Source organism: Oryctolagus cuniculus, chromosome 9, assembly GCF_964237555.1.
Source record: "Oryctolagus cuniculus chromosome 9, mOryCun1.1, whole genome shotgun sequence".
In the NCBI taxonomy this organism is placed as follows: Eukaryota; Metazoa; Chordata; class Mammalia; order Lagomorpha; family Leporidae; genus Oryctolagus; species Oryctolagus cuniculus.
Window position 1 is genome coordinate 54,234,731 of NC_091440.1, and position 19,905 is coordinate 54,254,635.

The following is a 19,905-nucleotide window of genomic DNA, read 5'->3' on the forward strand; positions in this document are numbered from 1 at the left end:
ATTTTATCATGGATTGTCTTCCAAAAAATGACTCATGAGAGCCTTGGATTTTAAACTTTGATGCATAAAACCAAGCTTTTAGCATTCACAATTTTGTTTCTTTCTCAAGTTCTTAAAATTGGAAAAATGGCTTCCAAATTGCTTTTTGCTTCATCTCTATAAATGTCTAAGGCAACATTCCCACTTCATTGAATTTCTCTCATTAAGACAAGCAATGATCTGTCAGTCACCAAATCCTATGCATATGTTTAATTTGTATTTTATTTGACCTTTCTGGGTCTTGCACTGTTAATGACGACGTTCTTGAAATGTACCCCTCCCAGGATGCCTTTAAGTGAGCTCATTCTTAATCGTCCTACTTTCTCAACAGACTTAGATTATTTTTGCTTTGCCTTTGATCTACACACTCCATATCAAGTCCAAAAAGGATTGTACACACTTTGCTCTTCTAGTCTAGCTATTCTGTCCATGATTTTGACTTCCATGTGATATGCTAAAAATATTACAGATACCTAGAATTACAGCACAGGCTTCCTTTTTATTATACTGAAGCACACGATGAGTCTACAGTTACTGCTTCTTTGGTTGCTTATCTCACCCAGGAGTTAACAGTACTGTATTTAATATGATTTGGCTCTGCTGTGGGGAGCAACTGGGAGCAACTCGGACTAGACTAAGTTACTGGAATTAAGACTTACTCTATGCATCTGCTCTCCCACAATATGGCGCTGGGAGAGGAGGAAACAGCTTCTACACAGCTGCCTCCAGTTCAACCAATAAACTGTAGGACCTGCTCCTGATTGGAGGAGAGCAGCGTACTCGGCGTGTGGGTAGCAGAGTTGGGATTGGTGGAAGAGGACTATAAAGGAGGAGAGAGACAACATGCACCAGGAACATCTGAGGGAACACCTGTGCAGCCCCCGAGAGAGCCGGCCGGCGGTGTGCCGCTCCCCCGCGGAAGTGGGGAAAGTGGCTAGGGGGAACTGCCCTTCCACGGAGGTGGAAGGGATGGTAGCCAACCCGGGAAGAACCAGCAGCAAACCCGGGAAGGGCCGAGCAGACAAAAGAACAACGCAGGGTCCTGTGTCGTTCCTCCATGAAGAGGGGGAGCGACACTCTGCTATTCATTCAACCTTGTACTCTGCTTTTTTTCCCACTCTACTTTGTTGTTCAACAAAATTTCCTGATAAGGCCATACTCCTCTTTGAAGTTTTTACACAAATTGACTCCTCTGTTTAGAATGCCTCTCCCACCACCCCTTACCACAGGGAATACTGCTGTTTATCTTGCAATTCCTCATTCTAATGTTTCTTCTTGCCGAGAGCTTCTAGACTTCCTCTATCAATTGAAGTATTCCTTCCAGTAATCTCCTTTTCTGTACTTTGCAGATAATCTTAAAGATAGAAAGTATTATGCTGTATTTTAACTGTTTTCTTATTTTTTGTACAGATTCTGGGACATTTTAGGGCAGCCACAATCCCTACTTTATTATATTATTTTTAAGACCAAACACGGTGAATTAAGTAAGTTAGGAAGTCACTAGACTGAGCTAGATCAATGAAAGATATTTGACCCGTTCTTGACTCCGGCAGCAGACTGAATGAACGTTGGATTCTTTGCATGGATTGTATTTCATATGTGTCATTGCCTTTGAGTAGAGACTTGATGTTTTTTGATTAATTTAAAGAATGACTTTGTGTATACTGTTTTCTTTCCAGTCATTCTTAATGGTTTGATAATGAGTAATTTATTGAAAGATTTTTGGTATCAGTCATCCATGGAATTACTATTTGTTAGGGCTAAAACCTGCCAACTCATGAGAAGGGCATACTTGAAAGATCATACATTATGACTTAATATGGTAAATTCTGATCATTTTATTTTGCTGCAACACCTATTTTAACTACACATACATATATATGTACATATATATGTGTGTGTTATTCATATGTCTATAAATAAAAATGCTCCATACCATGCATATTTTATATATAAATAATGAAATTGATGTTTGCTGGTGGGATTGGAGAAAGACTCAGTTCAGGGTGTCCTAGTAGTTTTCTGGTTAGCAGAGTTTCAAGTTGATCATTTATGTTTGTGGTTTATGCGAAGAAAGAAAAAAAATTAAAGATTTTGTTTATTTATTTGAAAGGCAGAGTTAGAGATCGAGAGTGTAGGGGGGAGATGTCTTCCATACACTGGTTTATTGCCCAGCTGGCTGCAACGGTTGGAGCTGGGACAATCTGAAGCCAGAAGTCTGGAGCCTCCTACAGGTCTCCCACAGGGACATAGAGGTCCAAGGACTTGGGCCATCTTCCACTGCTTTCTCAGTCCACAGCAGAGAGCTAGACCAGATGTGGAGCAGCCAGTACTTGAACCAGCATCCACATGGGATGAGATGCCATAATTGCAGGCAGCAGTTTTACCTGCTATGCCACAGTGCCGACCACACCCCCCATTATTTTTTGAAAACATTTTTGTTTTTGAGTAGATTGCCTGAAATTTTCTTTACCTTTGTCCTTATCTGAGTTTTTGTCCCTATGTAAATGCTAACACAACCACAAAGCATTTTAGGATCATTATCAAACACAGATTCAGGTCAGGCATTAGGTGCAGTGATTAAGAAGACATCAGGGCCGGTGCTGAGGCTCACTAGGCTAATCCTCCACCTTGCGGCGCCGGCACACCGGGTTCTAGTCCCGGTCAGGGCACTGGATTCTGTCCCGGTTGCCCCTCTTCCAAGCCAGCTCTCTGCTGTGGCCGGGGAGTGCAGCGGAAGATGGCCCAAGTGCTTGGGCCCTGCACCCCATGGGAGACCAGGCTAAGTACCTGGCTCCTGCCATCGGATCAGCGTGGTGCGCCGGCCGCAGCGGCCATTGGAGGGTGAGCCAACGGCAAAGGAAGACCTTTCTCTCTGTCTCTGTCTCTCTCACTGTCCACTCTGCCTCTCCAAAAAAAAAAAAAAAAAAAAGGACATCAGGATGCCTAAATTCCATACTGGAATGCCTGGTCCAAGTTCCAGCTGCTCTGCTTCTGATTCCACTTCCTGGTAATGTGTACCCCAGAAGATAACAGGTGACGGCTCAGGTACTTAGGTCTCTGCCACCCACACAGGAGATGCCAATGAGGTTCCAAGATATAATCTTCAGAACTTTCCATTCCTGGCTGTTGTGGGTTTGGGGGGCATATACCAGCAGATACAAGATCTTTCTCTGTTTCTCTGTCTCTCTGTGGTCTCTCCCTCACCACATTGTCTATCTCTGTTTCCCTGCCTTTTAAACTGAAAAGAAAAATACAGACTCTAGTATGAAATCATTAGCATACACATTAAGTAAATAAATCAAACCAGAAGTTAGAAAGTTATATCTCAAAACAGAAAAAGACAATTTCTTAATAGAGTTGTTGGCTTTTCATTGACTATGAATGCTAATAAATTATCACTAAAATTTATGGTTCTCAGAGAAATGATTTATCTGTCCAGGATTATGGAGACTATTCATTGTAACCGGAGACATAAGAAAAAGACATGGCAGGATAGAGCCACCAGTCAAGCAAAGTGATTCACCATGAAACATTAGCCAGGGAGATTACTATTAGTTCATGCGGAAGACACAGAACACAAGAAAGCATATTTTAAGGATATTTTATCCAAAATTATTGGCAGTGTGTAGACTTTTTGAATTTTATGTCAAGTAGTGTTAGGTGAGTTTAGTTCTCTGCAGGATAGGCATACTCCTCCAAATTGTCTCCCTATTGATTTTCTCAGTAAACCCTCTCTTGATCTTTACAATTTAAATATCATACAATATATGATCATTCCTTGTTTGGATTAGTCAATGTTAATATAAGGATGATTTTTATTTAAGTGTTCAAAACATAATTTAGTATGTATAGAATAAGTCTTACAAATTAATAAATATCAGGTTATGTTTAGCTTTCTTAGAAAAGTAGAAAGCCAAAACAAGGTGTGCAGATGAAGTTATGATAGCATTGTAATTAAGCGTGTGGGATTTCAGCTAAAATGAGGGCCATTGAAAATGGGCAGAGAAACTGAAGGTTGCAGGTATACACTCTCTTGAGCTTGTTTTCCAGAAACTGTCCCAAAAGAGCTTACTGTACAACACTCTGCTCAAAGAGGGCTAGGTCACCACAAACAAGGAAAATTGCAAAAAATCAGTTGGGGTCAGAGCTTCCTTTAAACATGCAAGAAATTATGGGTGTATGTTGTTTGAGCAGCAGAGACCCTCCTTCCCTACCCCCACCACCACAATCTTTCTAAAAAAGCTTTAGAATACTGCTTCTCTGGGAGGTAGTTTCTTTTTGGGCATGGGACCTTTCCATTGCTCCTTTAGATGGCACAAGTAAATAAAGATTTCCTCTGAGCACCCCCTCCCGCTTAAGTCTAATTAATTGGCAACACCAGGAGGTGGATCCTTTCTGTTCGATAACAAAATTGATGACCCAGGTGAGATTTTTCATAGGCTAGAAGGTGTACCCAAGAACCATCAGTTAAGCAATTAGCAGAAGCATTTGTCTGGGACTGACTTACTGTCAGGGAACAGTTGCTTAGCCCCATCGTCATTGTGGTAGGTTTGGCTTGGTGCTTGGTAATCCTGAATTGCTGACTCAAGAGACACAAGAGACGAAGCAGCCACCTGGGCCACTCTCTGTTAAGCACCTCATGGTATCAAAAAGTGAGTAATTTAGGACTTAACAGTCTAATATGTGCCTAAAAGTAACTAAAAGTGAAAACTAGGGCAGGGAGTGTGCCATCAGGAAAGAATCAGTGACCAGAGAAGCACAATCTTTCTGGGATGCCAGAATAAAAGTATTATATTCAGCTCTGTGAAACTGGAGATTCAAAAAGTGTGGTCTGAGGAATCCCAAGGCCAGGTTCCTCTGTTATTCTGGCTTACTTCATCCCATCCTTCTCTGTTTCACAAACGTGGTGCTATTTTATTATTTGAGAAATATCTAGAGAGAAGAGGTAGAAAATGATAGCGAATTTCATGTGTTAGATAATCAAAGATTAACTGGGAAAAAGGAACTTTATTGGGAAATACTGTGTTGCTATGGACCATACCACTGACCACAACTGACAACCTCTAGGGAATTGGAAGCAATTATTAAGGAACTTGGGGCAATATTCAATTCAATTCTCTCTCCACTACACCTGAAAAAAATATTTCTTATTCTACAGAGTGCCCTTGAGGAAGATGACATCTTTTTTTAAAGATTTATTTATTTATTTGAGAGGCAAAATTATGGAAAGGGAGAGAGAAAGAGAAAGAGAGAGAAAGGTCTTTCATCTACTGTTCCACTCCCCAAAAGGCCTCAATGGCTGGAGCTGAGCCTGCCCAAAGCCAGGAGCCAGGAACCTCTTCCAGGTCTCCCGCATGGGTGCAGGAGCTCAAGAACTTGGTCCATCTTCTACTACCTCCCCAGCCCATCAGCACCGAGCTCTATGGGAAGAGGAGTAGCCCGGACTCAAACCAGCACCCATATGCAATGTTGGTACTGCAGGTGAAGTGATTAACCTCCTAGGTCACAGCGTGTGCCCTGAATGAAGATATCTTTAGACCTATAAGGGAGAATGGGTTGGGCTACCCTAGCACCTATCCCTGAGCCTGACATTTGACTCCTAGTTTTGAGAATCTACAAAGGCCCTCACCTTATTCCCCTGATGCTGTGATTGATCCATTATTAATGGGAGTAGCTCAGGTGGCACTGCCCCTGGAAGCAATCTATCCTCCCCTTCCCAAAAGGTTGAATGGCATTACCAAGAATGAGACTATTAGCTCAGTGGAAGAATGTTCTGTCTCCATCAGGTTCCAGAGGGAAAAGGAGAATTAATAAATGTGAAAATGTAATTCAACAACTTTTGTCTTGTATAACTGGATGGCACATGTTAAAGGCATGAGAGTCAACTCTGAAGATTTCCTGTCACTGATAACGGGCATTTCTGTAACTTCCAACCCAACCTGGGCAGATATTTAAACCTCAATGGTCATGCTTTGTCAATAGAAAAAATCAGCTGTGCTAACAAGAGCCAGGGTAGAAGCTGACAAGCAAAATGTCAATCAATTTGATCAGTAGCTTTGGGGCCAACTGAGGAATCAGTCCTGATAGCCTCAAACTGAGACCTCAATATACCAAAAGGCATAAAATATTAAACAATTATAAGTTTATGTTTCTGAAAACCATGAAAAATTAAGCACCTCCTCCCTACCACCAATGAAATGAAGTAAGCTGAGAGTGATACAGAAGAAAATCCATCTGCCTTCCTCGAGAAGCCAAGAGCGTGTCTCAGAAAGGATCCTTTTTGAGAACTTGAAGCTCATTGAAATTGGATAGGTCTAAAGATTTGTGTATATTTTAGAGCACTCCAGACATCCAGAGAAAGTTTTATAAATTGGCTATTAGTCTTGAGACCAATCCTTATGAGATGGTAGAGTGCCTTTAAGGTTTTCAATAACCAGGATGTGGAAGAAGATGATAATGATGATGAAAAGATGAAAAGGTAGGGAGCTTTATTGATTATTGTTCTTCAGTATGTTTATAAGGATGATAGAAGCCAGCACAGTTAGTAACCCTGATCCTAACATGTGACCAACAAGAGGACACCAGATAATGTAAGGCCTAACAGTATGCATACTGCAAAGCCAGCAGGATATTGGATATGGGAGTATTGAAGCTATTCCCAAAGTGGGTTGGCTCAATGAAAATCTAATCCTTTTATTTCTACCAAAGATTAATGTTGCCAAGAGGCTCCATCCCTGGTTGACTCTTCATGCTAAAACTCTAGATCTCCCTTGAGGATCTCTGGGATACCCTAGACATAGAAGGAGAGAAAGCTGAGCTTTTTCTCAACACCAGAAACTCATACTCCATTGATTCCCAAGGAGTTCTCTCTTTCTAAAAGAGTGCAGATTTTTGGAGCCTCTGAGCTGTGAATTATGAGCTAAAGTTCTGCATGACTTATTCTTACATGTTTTTACCCATTCTTAGCAAGAGGTCTGCTAGCTAAACTAAGCACTACTGAGTGTTTTAGTCAAGACTGAATTAAAGTGGAAGTCCCAGGGAACCAAGGATAAGAATTCTTAGCTCTCCTTCATGAGGCACCAACGGTCCTGAACATATTTCATCTTGAGATAAGCTATAAGTATGAGTACACAGTCTGGTGGGAGGGCCTGTCAACAATTAACCCGTAAAAATAAAACTAAAGTGATATAGGAGGTAAAGCCATTGCCTGCAATGCCAGCATCCAATATCGGCCGTTCCACTTCTGACTCAAATCCCTGCAAAAAACCAAAAGTAGCAAAAGATGGCCCACATGTTTGATTGAGTTCCTGCCACCCACATGAGATTCGGATGGAGTTTCTGGTCCTGTACTGGCCATTATGGTCATCTGGGAAGTGAACCATCAGATGAATGATCGCCCTCTCCCTCTCTCTCAGCAGCTCTTTCAAAATTAATTAAAAAAGAATTAATAAAGCAGACTGATCACTGGCCTGGGGCCAAGGAATATTCTTAAGACCTGAAGCAACAGCTGGAATCTTACAAGTTTTAAATACACTCTTTAGTCAAGTATTGAAGGGACTCTGTAGATTTCATTGTGCTATTCCTATATGATCTATTAAGAAACCTGGGTCTGTTGAATATAGATTTCTACAGGACTTGAGAACTTTGAATTGAGCAGTTTAGAATTCCCATTCCATATTATCCATTCTTTTTATACTGTTAGCTGATTTGTCATGTGATAGAAAGTATTATACTGTCTTATACTTAAATAATGTGTTTATTTTTGCTTTCCCTTGAACTCTAGGGACCAAGAGTTATTTGCTTTTGAGTGGCAAGACCCTAAAATTCACTAGAAATCAATAATATTTTTGTACTGTTCTACCTCAAGTATTTAAAAAACTCACCTACAATTTGGGACAGGGTTTTTTTTTTTAAGATTTGTTAATTTGTTTGAAAGTCACAGTTACAGAGAGAGAGGGAGAGACAGAGATTTTCCATCAAAACTGAACTATCTGGCAAGTAATGGGTAAAATTAACAAAAAGAAAAGGCACAGATTTCTAAAGAACCTCTGATATATGTAGGTTCTCTAAGGACAACAGAGTTTGCCCCAAAAGCACAAATTGACCATCTGTAATTTGGCTCTACCCAGGTCTAGGAAATAAATAAGAGGATTCCTTGGAATGGTTGGTTTCTATCAGATTTGGTTCTGCACTTTGGGGCTAGTATAAAAACCTTTCTGTGACAAGTTAAAATGAAAAGAAACTGAATCTGTTCGAAGGCGAATAAATAGTGTAATCAGGCTTTCAAAAAGCTAAAGGGGGTTTTCCTTATATGTCCTTGCTTTAGGACTGCATAATCTAGAGAAACCTTTTTTGTTTGAATGTATTTGAAAGACAGGGGTTTGCAATTCGGGGAGAGGGGTCTTAATCCAAATGTTTGGTCCACTAAAATGAGTGGTGGCTTCTTTTCTAATGTGTTAGATACAGTGTCCTGGAAATGGCCACCCTGCCTGTGGATGGTTGTAGCCACAGGTTTGCTCATTAGACGAAAATAAAGCTTAACTACTAGATCACACCAAGATGTCTGGAGCCCACACAATTGACAAGTGTGCTGGAAACAAAAAGGTATCTTTTGACACACCCAAAAAGGGAGGGAGGAACACTTGAAAGCAGGCGGAGAATCTGAAAATAGTTTTCTAGTACCTACTCTTTTGAGTTGGTTTTTCAGAGGATTATCTAGGAAGACTTACCTTGCAACATCATACCCAGAGGGGGCCAGACCACTTCACATAAGGAAGGGGTAAAGCTGCAAGAAACCAGCTGGAGTCGAGACCTGTTTCAAACATACAATGCAGGAAGATGTATGTTACTAGAGTGGGAAGAGCCCTCCCCCTGTTTTGCTACATACAGGACAATCTTGTAACCCTTGTTATAAAACCCTGGCAAGCTGTTTCTTGGGGAGGCAATTTCTTTAGGGAGCTATACTTCCCCACTGTCTCTTTTACTTGTCACAAGTAAATAAAGCCTTGCTTTGAGCAACTCCATTTTGAGATTGATTATTTGGCAACACTCTGAGTGAAGGACCCCTGTGTCTGCTAACATTGTCTTTTCATCTAAACCTGAATCTAGTTGAATTCTGCTAGCATGCTTTAACAAAAATAGATGAAATTAAGCAAAGTGTAAGCAAAGGTTAGTTTTGTAAGCATCAATCACTGACCATGAGTATTTATTACTTCCTTCCTGTTCACTGGTGCCTACAGGAGCACTAATTGGGGAATCTCTGTCAGTTCCTTTGAATATCATAGTTCACCTGATTGCCTCTCCATCACCCACATCCTCTGCAGCAACATCTTTTGCAACCAGAAACAAATAAAACACAGAGGCAATCCTTTGCATTCAACTTTCTTACAGCTTTACTTTTTACATTTTTTTTACTATACTGTGTCATGAATATATTGTTGCAAGTTGTGTTGGCTGCTGAACAGAGATAAACAGCTAATAAAATTGTTTGGTTATCAAGAAATCATGCTGTAAGTATTCAACATCCTAGCATGATAGTTTGTTACTTACACAGCCACATTTTATTGTATTTAATTATATTTTAGGAAATCATCAAGTATTAAATTTGATGAATAATTATATATTTTATTCCATGAATGAAACTGGAAAAATAGGCTCCAGGTTAGCATCCTCATGCAGACTGTTTGATTTCTCAGGAAGGAATCAGGACTGGATTCCTGAAACTGAGCAGGAGATATGAAGTCCCTAATTTTCCCTAATTTAGTTACATTATAAACAGTGGGATTTCAAGTTAAGACAGAAAGTAGAAAGTTGAGGATATCTATCCATACATTTTTTCACATTTCAGGGTGAGAGGTGAATTGAAACAAACAGGACCCAGGTATCCTAAATGGAGCTCATACATAATCTCAGAAGCAAGGTTAGGAAAAACTCAGTAAGAGCTCAGTAGCTGCGTTTTTTTTTTTTTTTTTTTTTTTTTTTTCTAACGACACAGGGCTGGAAAAGCCCGCTAGAGACAACATTTTCCAACCCCCTGATTCCAGTTAGACAGAAGCTAAATAATTTCAAACAGATAGTTATTTCCTCTCCTAAAATATGCCCAGGAAATGAGAATCTACTCTTTGGTAACTAGTTCCACTATCTCACAGTCATTATGCCAACATGTACTATTAAGAGGCCTAAATGCACGCATTACTGACACAATGGGCTATAATTGTGCTTTTGAAACTGCTACACAATATCCAATCTATGATTATTTAGGGAGTTTACATTCACCCATTATTGATGCAACAGCCCTTAATAGCACCTTTGTTGTCAGAGGGGGTTGTGTTGCTTAATATCCTTAGCACTGTTTGAAACAAATTGGTAGAATGCCACAAGCAGTAGGGAGATTTCAGATATTTATGTACAAGTGTTATAGTCTGCACTTAAAACTGAATTTATGTCATACATCCTTGGATGAAGACTTTAATCTTTTGAAGCATTTTTGAAGACCATTTCAATTCAACAGGACTCAAATTAACCATAGAATGAAATGAACAAGCGTCAGTGGCACAATATGAGAAGCCATGTTTAGGATATCTTTAAGCACTGCTTATCAGTCATTTAAGACAAGATAAAAAAGAAAATTCTGTTGAATTTTTATGATTCCCTAGCTCTTCAGCTCACAAAGCACATTGGTGTCAGGTCTTCATTAAACTTGATTAAGGTCAAAACAGAGTTGAGAATGCAGTGTGAAAATCTTGTGAACACTTTGTTATCATATATTCTTTTCCAAATGGAAAGCTAACAGGTCCATAAAGCAAAAGGAGCCAATGGTAGCTATTTCATGATCCATATAGTTAAGTACATTTTTGTTCTTTAATGTCATATTTATGTCACAGATTAAAATTTTCTCTGAAAGTTTTTTTCTGGATACAGAATAATGGTGACAAATATATTTTAGTGTGATATACAAATATCCAGAATATCAGAAAATAGTCCCAAATGATGTGTAGAGATAAAGGATATGAACTTGGAAGAGAGGGGTACTGAAGGGGAAGTGTGAAGAGTGAAAAAGAAAAAAAAAGACAGAAGAAAGGAGAAAAATAAAGAAAGAAGAGAAGGACAGAGGGAGGAAATAAAAGGAGAAAGAAAGGAAAATAGGAGGGAGAAAGAAAGGAGAAGAGAAATGGAGAGAGGAGAGGGACAAAAGTAGTGAGGATCGGGAGATTGGGAGAGACATGAACACCAAAATGTAACTTGGAAACAATGGTGAGGAAATCCTCCTAAAATTAAAGTTCTATTTACAGTTGTTTGAGTTCTTGGAGATCTGAGACTTATTTCCAACACATTCAAATTGTCTTTTTCCTAACTGTGTCATAAAGGTAACTAAAAACTCTATATATACCTTATGAGGATTTGCACAGAAACATCTGTTTATAGCTTTGTCAAAATTTTGACTCAATTTTTTGTCTATACTTTGAAGTTGTTGGCTTTTTGTGAGTTTTTCAAGTCCCAAGTTTAATTAGCTTGTTCTATCTTATTTCTCTTCTGCAGTTCAGAATCACATAAAACCACAAAGCAAGATAATAGCAGTAAGAGGAATAATTAACTCAACACACTAAAACTAATTTTAATTTATATATTTCTAAGCGTCTCACTAGGTAATATAGAACCTGACATTTCAGAGGTTGAAATGTTTCAGCCCCAGTCAATTTGAAGACACCACAGGAATCACAGTTTTTATAAATTTTTTTAAACTTTTATTTAATGCATATAAATTTCCAAAGTACAACTCTTGGATTATAGCAGTTTTTTCCCCCCATAACCTCCCTCCCACCCTCAGGCATCCCATCTCCCACTCCCTCTCAAATCCCATTCTTCATCAAGATTCATTTTAAATTATCTTTATATACAGAAGATCAATTTAGTATATACTAAGTAAAGATTTCAATTAATGTCTTTCCAAATTTAAATCACAAACTTTGAAAAGGGAATTAATGGATAATTTTTGAAAAGTATTTTAAAGCAGAAATGTAAGCTTCCACATATGAGAAGATAGAGTAAATGTACTCTACCATATTCCTCTTGTTGGGTACAACTAAACATCCTGTTATTATATATGTATATATATATAATTTATATATAATAATATATATATTATATATATAAAAGACTTTGAAAGGAACAGAGAATAAAGGAGATCTATAATTTTTGACACCCAAAAAATGACATAGTGGTGAGTTTTATTTGCATCTCAAATATCCCAGACTTATAAATAAAGAAGCCGACAATTTAGAAATACCAAAATGTGTAGGAAAAAAATCCTACTTTCCCTAGCCAAAGACCAGGAAGAGACAGTCTATCAGGGCAGAGAATTGTAGATAATGATTTCTGTACTCCATTCACACATCACAGAAAATACTCAAGTCTCTCATACTTCCATGCCATCAAAGGCCGGATGGTGAACCCTCAACAGTCTGTAACAAGACACCTCTAATCCCCTTTTAGAGAAAATTCCCTGCAAAAAATAACAAATGCTGAAGCCAGCCCTGTGGTGTAGCAGGTAAAGTGCCCACTACAGTGCTGGCTTCCCTCATGGGTGCTGCTTATATTCCCGGCTGCTTCACTTCCAATCCATAGCTCTCTGCTGTGGCCTGGGAAAGCAGAGAAGATGGCCCAAGTCCTTGGGCCCCTGCACCCATGTGGGAGACCCGGAAGAAGCTCCTGGATCCTGGCTTCGGATCAGCACAGCTCCACCTGTTTAGGTCATCTGGAGAGTGAAGCAGCAGATAGAAGAGCTCTCTCTCTTTCTGCCTCTGCTTCTCTGTAACTGTGCCTTTTAAATAAAATAAATAAATTAAAAAAAAATAACAAATGCTGGTAAGGTACCCAAATACACTCTTGGTAGGAATGCAAATTGGTACAACCATTAGGGAAAACAAAGCGGAGATTGCTCAGAAAACTAAAATAGATCTACCACATGACCTAGATATAACATATCCAAAAGAAATGAAATTAGCAGCTGTATTCACAATGGCAAAGATATGGAATCAAACTAGGTTATGAACAACTATGACAGTATACATACATGATGGAATCTTAGTGATTCATAAAAAAAGAATGAAATCCTGATATTTGCAGCAAAATGGATGTAATTCGAGATCATTATACTAACTGAAAGAAACCGGACCCAGAACAATAAGTATTATGTGATTTGTTTTATTTATAGAAGTTAATACATACAGTATAAAAATTGGGAGATGTAATATCATTGGTATTTACTTATAATTATTGCTTCACTGATTCTTACAGACCATCTAAATTATAACATACTTGTTCCCCACATTGTAATCGTTGTTATGAATCCCTCACTCTATGATATTAATATTTGTGTTTTCAAGAAATTATGGTGTTTACATGTCTGTAGAAAATATCTATATTTGAAGACATTATACCAAAATGTTTTTAAAATTTATAAAATAATAAAACTAATTAGAAAAAAAATTAAGACTGTGACTTTTATCCCTGCCAAGAGGCTAAGTCCCCATTCCACTTTCCTACCTCCTTCTTCAATAGTGTCAGTGGAGACCCAGCGTAGAGGCTGAGTTTGTATTCTCACTTGGAAGTATTAGTTGTCAACCACATCCTCACTGGAGTGTTATCAGAGATGATTCAATGCAGAGTCAGGGCTTCACCACCTGCCCTAGAGACCCCCACATATTTTCAGTGGAGGCCATGTGAGGAGTGGTAATGAAGGACTGCTACCTGTTCCAGGTATCCTGGCAGACATCAGTGAGCATCTGATAAAATGTTTTTCATTTCCTGCAGTTATGTGAAAAACCCACACCTTGTGTGTCAGGGGAGGCCAAATGGGATACCTGGATTTTAATTGTACCTGGCAGTAAGAAGGCACCATCTCCCCTGCTTTTTTTTCTAATCCAGCTGAAAATTAAGGTATAAATAAGATCCATAGTTCATGACACAATACTTATGTTTCAATTGAAAATCACTTGATGACCAAAAACTAAGAAGGAATAAAACTGAATCTAATAGGACCATTAAAAGATAATAAAATACTAGAGAACTACAAAAATTAGGATTATCTGATAAAGATTTTAAGCACTCATAAAAGGAAAAGCTTCTATGATCAAGTATAAGTACACTTTAAAAGTGCAAAACAATAAGTAAAAAGAATCAGCAAATAAATAGATTATACAATGAGGAATAAAATGGAAATTTTAGAATTGAAAAGTATATTAAATGAAATAAAATCTCAAATTTGGGTTCAGAAACATAATGACATAACATATATTATACACTAATATAATAGCATAATGGAGTAAAAAAGTATGGAGCCACCAGATAGGAAAAAATGAAAAATTACCACACTTGAGCAACGTAGACAAAGTAGACTGAATAAAAATGAGCAGGAATAATCTAACTATATAGTGTCTACAAATAAACTCACTTTAGATATAATAATATATCTTTTTCTGTTCCCAGGGGTAAAGAATCTAGTCTCACCGCTAATTGTAATGTTAGCAAAATCATTTATCATCATAGATGCTCTTTATCAAATTGAGAGAATTCCCCTCTATTCCTGATCTCATCAAGAGTGTGTTTCAAATTTCATCAAATACTTTTTCTGTCAATTGAGATAATTATTTAATTTTTTGTTTTAGCTTGATGGATTACATGGATTTTCAAACTCAACTTGCATTCCAGGAACAAACACGAGTTAATGATGGTATACAAGTCTTTTCATATATTACTGAGTTTTTATTAGTTAACATTTTATTTTGATCAGCATAGCCCTGACTGTTAATGAACAACTTAATACATTATCCCTCTTAGTAGTTTTTTTTTTTGTCTGTTCTACTTAATATGACTGGTTTAATTCTGTAATTAATACACAATTATTCTTAAGTGTTTTAATTTAACTGAAATGTGATCCCTGTTAAACATAAGAGTGGGGATAAGAGAGGGAAGAGATGTACAATTTGGGACATGCTCAAGCTGACTTGCCCCAAATGGTAGAGTTAGAAACATACCAGGGGACTCCAATTTAATCCCATCAAGGTGGCATGTACCAATGCCATCTCACCAGTCCCAGTGATCAATTTCTGTTCACAATTGATCATAATGAAAGCACTAAGAGTCAAAGGGAGCACATAAACAAGTCTAGTACCTGCTAACACTAACCGATAGAATAAATAAAGGGGAGAGTGATCCAACATGGGAAGCGAGATACTCAGCAGACTCATAGAATGGCGGATGTCCTAAACAGCACTCTGGCCTCAGAATCAGCCCTAAAGGCATTCCGATCTGGCTGAAAAGCCCATGAGAGTATTTCAGGCATGGAAAGCCAAGACACTCTGGCAAAAGAAAAAAAACAAAAAAAAAAACAAAAAAACAAAACCTAAATGAAAGATGAAAGATCTCTGTGAGTGAGATCCCAGTGGAAAGAACAGGTCTTCAAAGAAGGAGGTACCTTTCTCTGAAGGGAGGAGAGAACCTCCACTTTGACTATGACCTTGTCTAAACAAGATAAGAGTCGGAGAACTCAAGGGGCTTCCATAGCCTTGGAAAGTCATGACTGGTGCATAGGGAGATTACTGATGCCAAAAACAGGAGTGTCAATTTGTAAAGTCAACAACAGGAGTCACTGTGCACTTACTCCTCATGTAACATCTCTGTCCTTAATGTGCTGTACATTGAGGCTTAATGCTATAACGAGTACTCAAACAATATATTTCACTTTGTGTTTTTATGGGGGTGCAAACTGTTGAAATCTTTAAATCTTTACTTAATGTATACTAAACTGATCTTCTGTTAAAAAAAAAAAAAGAAGAAGAAATTATCAATTCCCAACTTGACTCTCACTGGGATTAAACATGACAATAGGTCTGATTTGATTTCATCATCATTTAAAAAATCATCTACTATTTTTCACTTTATGTTTCTGTGTGGGAGCAAACTGTTGAAATCTTTACTTAATGTATGCTAAACTGATCTTCTGTATATAAAGAGAATTGAAAATGAATCCTCATGTGACTGGAAGGGGAGAGGGAATGGGAAAGGGGAGGGTTGCGGGTGGGAGGGACGTTATGGGGGTGAAGACATTGTAATCCATAAGACATACTTTGGAAATTTATATTCATTAAATAAAAGTTAAAAAAAAAAGAATTTTCCACGGGGTCAGTTCTGTGGTGCAGCGGGTTAAAACCCCAGCCTGAAATGCCAGCATCCCATATGGGTGCCGGTTTGAGTACCGGCTGCTCCTCTTCCCATCCAGCTCTCTGCTCTGGCCTGGGAAAGCAGTAGAAGATGGCCCAACTCCTTGGGCCCCTGCACCTGCGTGGGAGACCTGGAAGAAGCTCCTTTCTCCTGGCTTAAGATCAGCTCAGCTACGGCCGTTGCAGCCAGTTGGGGAGTGAACCAGTAGAATGGAAGACCTCTCTCTTTCTGCATCTCCTCTCTCTGTGTAACTCTGACGCTCAAATAAATAAGATAATTGTTTAAAAAAAAGGATTTTCCACTTACATTAATCAGAATATGGGTCTAAAATTGTGTTGCTAATTTCTCTTTATCCAGTTTTGTTGTCAGGATTATACTAACTTTATAAAATGAAGTGGGAATGGTTCCTTCCTCTTCTGTTTTCTGGGAGATATAATTTGGTTTTGGTGTCATTACTTTAAATGTCTGGTAAATTCTCCAGTGAAATAATCTTGACTTGTAGGTTTCTTATTTGGGGGTTTTCAAATGACATAACTTCAGCCATAGTAATTCTTGAGCTTGATGTCATATATACATACAGTGGTTTAAAATGTGATTTATTTAATGGAATGGCCAGATAGCTCAAGACTCTCTATACTATACTATACTATACTACGACAGAGGAAAAGAACCAAAGATAGATTCCTCCTCTTCCCAAGTAAACGTGACTGTCTCTGTTCTCCTTGATACTAAGAGTAGAAATGAACACACATCTTTAAGTCCATGGCAGCAATGCCAGGCATCTGATGAAAACTTGATCTGCCCTTGCAGAGTTGCCACACCTGGCACAACGTCTGTCATTGAAGGTTACTCTTAGTTGAACTTATAGTAATTTCCTTCATCCTTCTAAATTTTTCTGCCTGTGGCGATATATTAAATAGAACAATGGTGAGGACCACCATATCTACAATCTTTAATTGTTTAATGATGGCACCATTCTTCACTTTACATGCATTGTGCTTGTCAACTGTATGGTAGTGGGAGAAACAGTTGGAAATGTTTCAATTTGGCTTTTCCCATGATTTATATGTATTGTGTCACACACTAAGGAACAAATATGGGGTCCTGCCAACTACCAAGATTGGTCATCCTAATTATACAATATCTAGATATTATATAGACACAGTGCAATTTCTAGGCATCAAACTTGGGCTGAAATTTGGTTTGTTGTATTGGCTTTATTTACTCCCTTTGTTACTTCAGGTCCATGATGAAGTATTGATTCTCTTTTAAAAACATATGAACTTAAGAATGTAAACTTTCTTTTAAATGTTGATCAAGTTTGTATCTCATGCTTTGTTTTATCTTATTTTATTTGAGTGGGGGGAGAGAGAGAGAGAGAGAGAGAGAGAGACATACCATCTACTGATTTACTCTCCAAATGCCTTCAATTGCCATGGCCGAACCAGGGTCAAAGCCAGAAGCAAGGGATTCAGTCCAAGTCTCCCATGTGGGTGCCGGTTATCAATTACTTGGCCCATTATGATTGCCTCTCAGAGCTTACTTCATCAATAAACTAATGTGAAGAGCTGGAGCCAGGCATAAAACCAGGCAATCCAATTTGGAATGTGGATGTTTTAAGCGCTAGACTAAATGCCCATCCACTTACATGCTTTTTATTCATACTATTTTCATTACCACTAAGTTAGAAATATCTTATGTTTTCCATTATAATTTGTGTTTATTCTGGTAGTTGTTAAGAAGTGTATTTTTTTAAATTTTCAAATGTTAGGAGTATTTAAAATTAATTATTAATCTTTAACTGACAGTATTTTTATGAACATAATTCCTTCAAATTATAATCTTTAAAATTTGCAGATTCATTTTATGATACAGAATATCATGTTTTTATTCATGTTCTATGTACTTCTGAAATGAAAACTATATTCTGCAATTTTTGAGAAAATATTATGTAACATGTTCAGAAAGTCATTCATAATTTTCAGTTTTTTCTATATTTCTTTTTAGTTTGGACCACAGCTAATTTTAACTTCTGTAGGTCAAAAAGCAAATATCAGCTGTTTCATATGATTCAAATTGATACATACAAAAACAGTAACTGAAAAGAATACAAAAGAATAGAGGATACATGCTAAATGCAACGGATGACAATTCACTCTTTGAAGATACTCTGAAGACAAACATATGGGTGTATAAAAATACATTTTGGCAATGTGGTGTATTTAATTAGGCAAAGATAATAAAACTTTAGTGAAGAAAGATGCCTAATGACTTTAAAGTATCCAATAGTTTACAATGCTTCTTTCTTTATTTTTAAGATATAATACTTTTAATTTACATAATAGTCAAAGTCTTAACTCCACTGAATAAAGAATTCAACAAGAGCAAAGAGGGGCCAGGCCCGCGCTGTGGCGCAGCAGGTTACCGCCCTGGCCTGAAGCGTCGGAATCCCATATGGGCGCCAGTTCTAGTCCCACCTGCTCCTCTTCCAATCCAGCTCTCTGCTATGGCCTGGGAAAGCAGTAGAAGATGACCCATGTCCTTGGGCCCCTGCACCCATATGGGAGACCTGATGGAGGCTCCTGGCTCCTGGCTTTGGATCGGCACAGCTTTGGTCATTGCGGCCATCTGGGAGTGAGCCAGCGGGTGGAAGACCCCGCTCTCTCTCAGCCTCTCCTCTCTCTGTGTAACTCTGACTTTCAAATAAATAAATAAATCTTAAAAAAAAAAAAAAGCAAAGAGGCCACAGTTCAGCAGGAATATGGTCAAAGGGTATAAATAATAATCAAATGAAAAGATGTAAGTTTCACTCATATACAGTAAATTTTAAAATAATAACAGATCATTAAAATGATAACAGTATATCATTTTTAACCATTGGTTTGACAAAGATATAAAACATAGCTTGACAAAATAATACTTGCAGCAATATAAGACACACAGGAATTTCTCTATTTTTTGTTTTTGTCTTGTGATTTTTTTAAAAAAAATATAAGGGAGACTATAGAGCATTTTTCTTTATTTCATTCAACATAATGTCCTCCAGATGCAACTATTTTGATGCAAATGATAGAATTTCATTTTTACATAGCTGAACAATATTCCATTGTGTATATATGCATATGTGTGATGTGATGTATATATCATATTTTCTCAATCTATTCATCTGATGATGGACTTTTGGTTCATTCAATATTTTGGTTATCATTGACAGTACTGCTATACACATACTGGGTGCAGGTATCCATTTGATCCAATATGTCTATGCCTATTGGGTATATCCCTAGCAGTGGGATTGCTTGATCATATGACAGATCTATTTCTAATTTGTTTTCCACAGTCACTATACTAATTTCCAGTCCCACCAAGAGTGTATTACTATTCCCTTTTCTCCAAATCTTGCCAACATTTTTTTACTTTATGTCTTTTGGATAATAACCATTCTGACAGCTGATTCAGTGTGATAACTCATTGTGGTTTTGATTTACATTTTCATAATGGATAATGAGCATTTTATTATATACTTGTTGCCCATTTGTATTTCTTCTGTTGAGAACTGCTTTGTTCATTTCTTAACTGGATTTTTTTTATTGTTGAGATCTTTTTGTTATTAATATATTTTGGATATCAATCCTTTGAAGA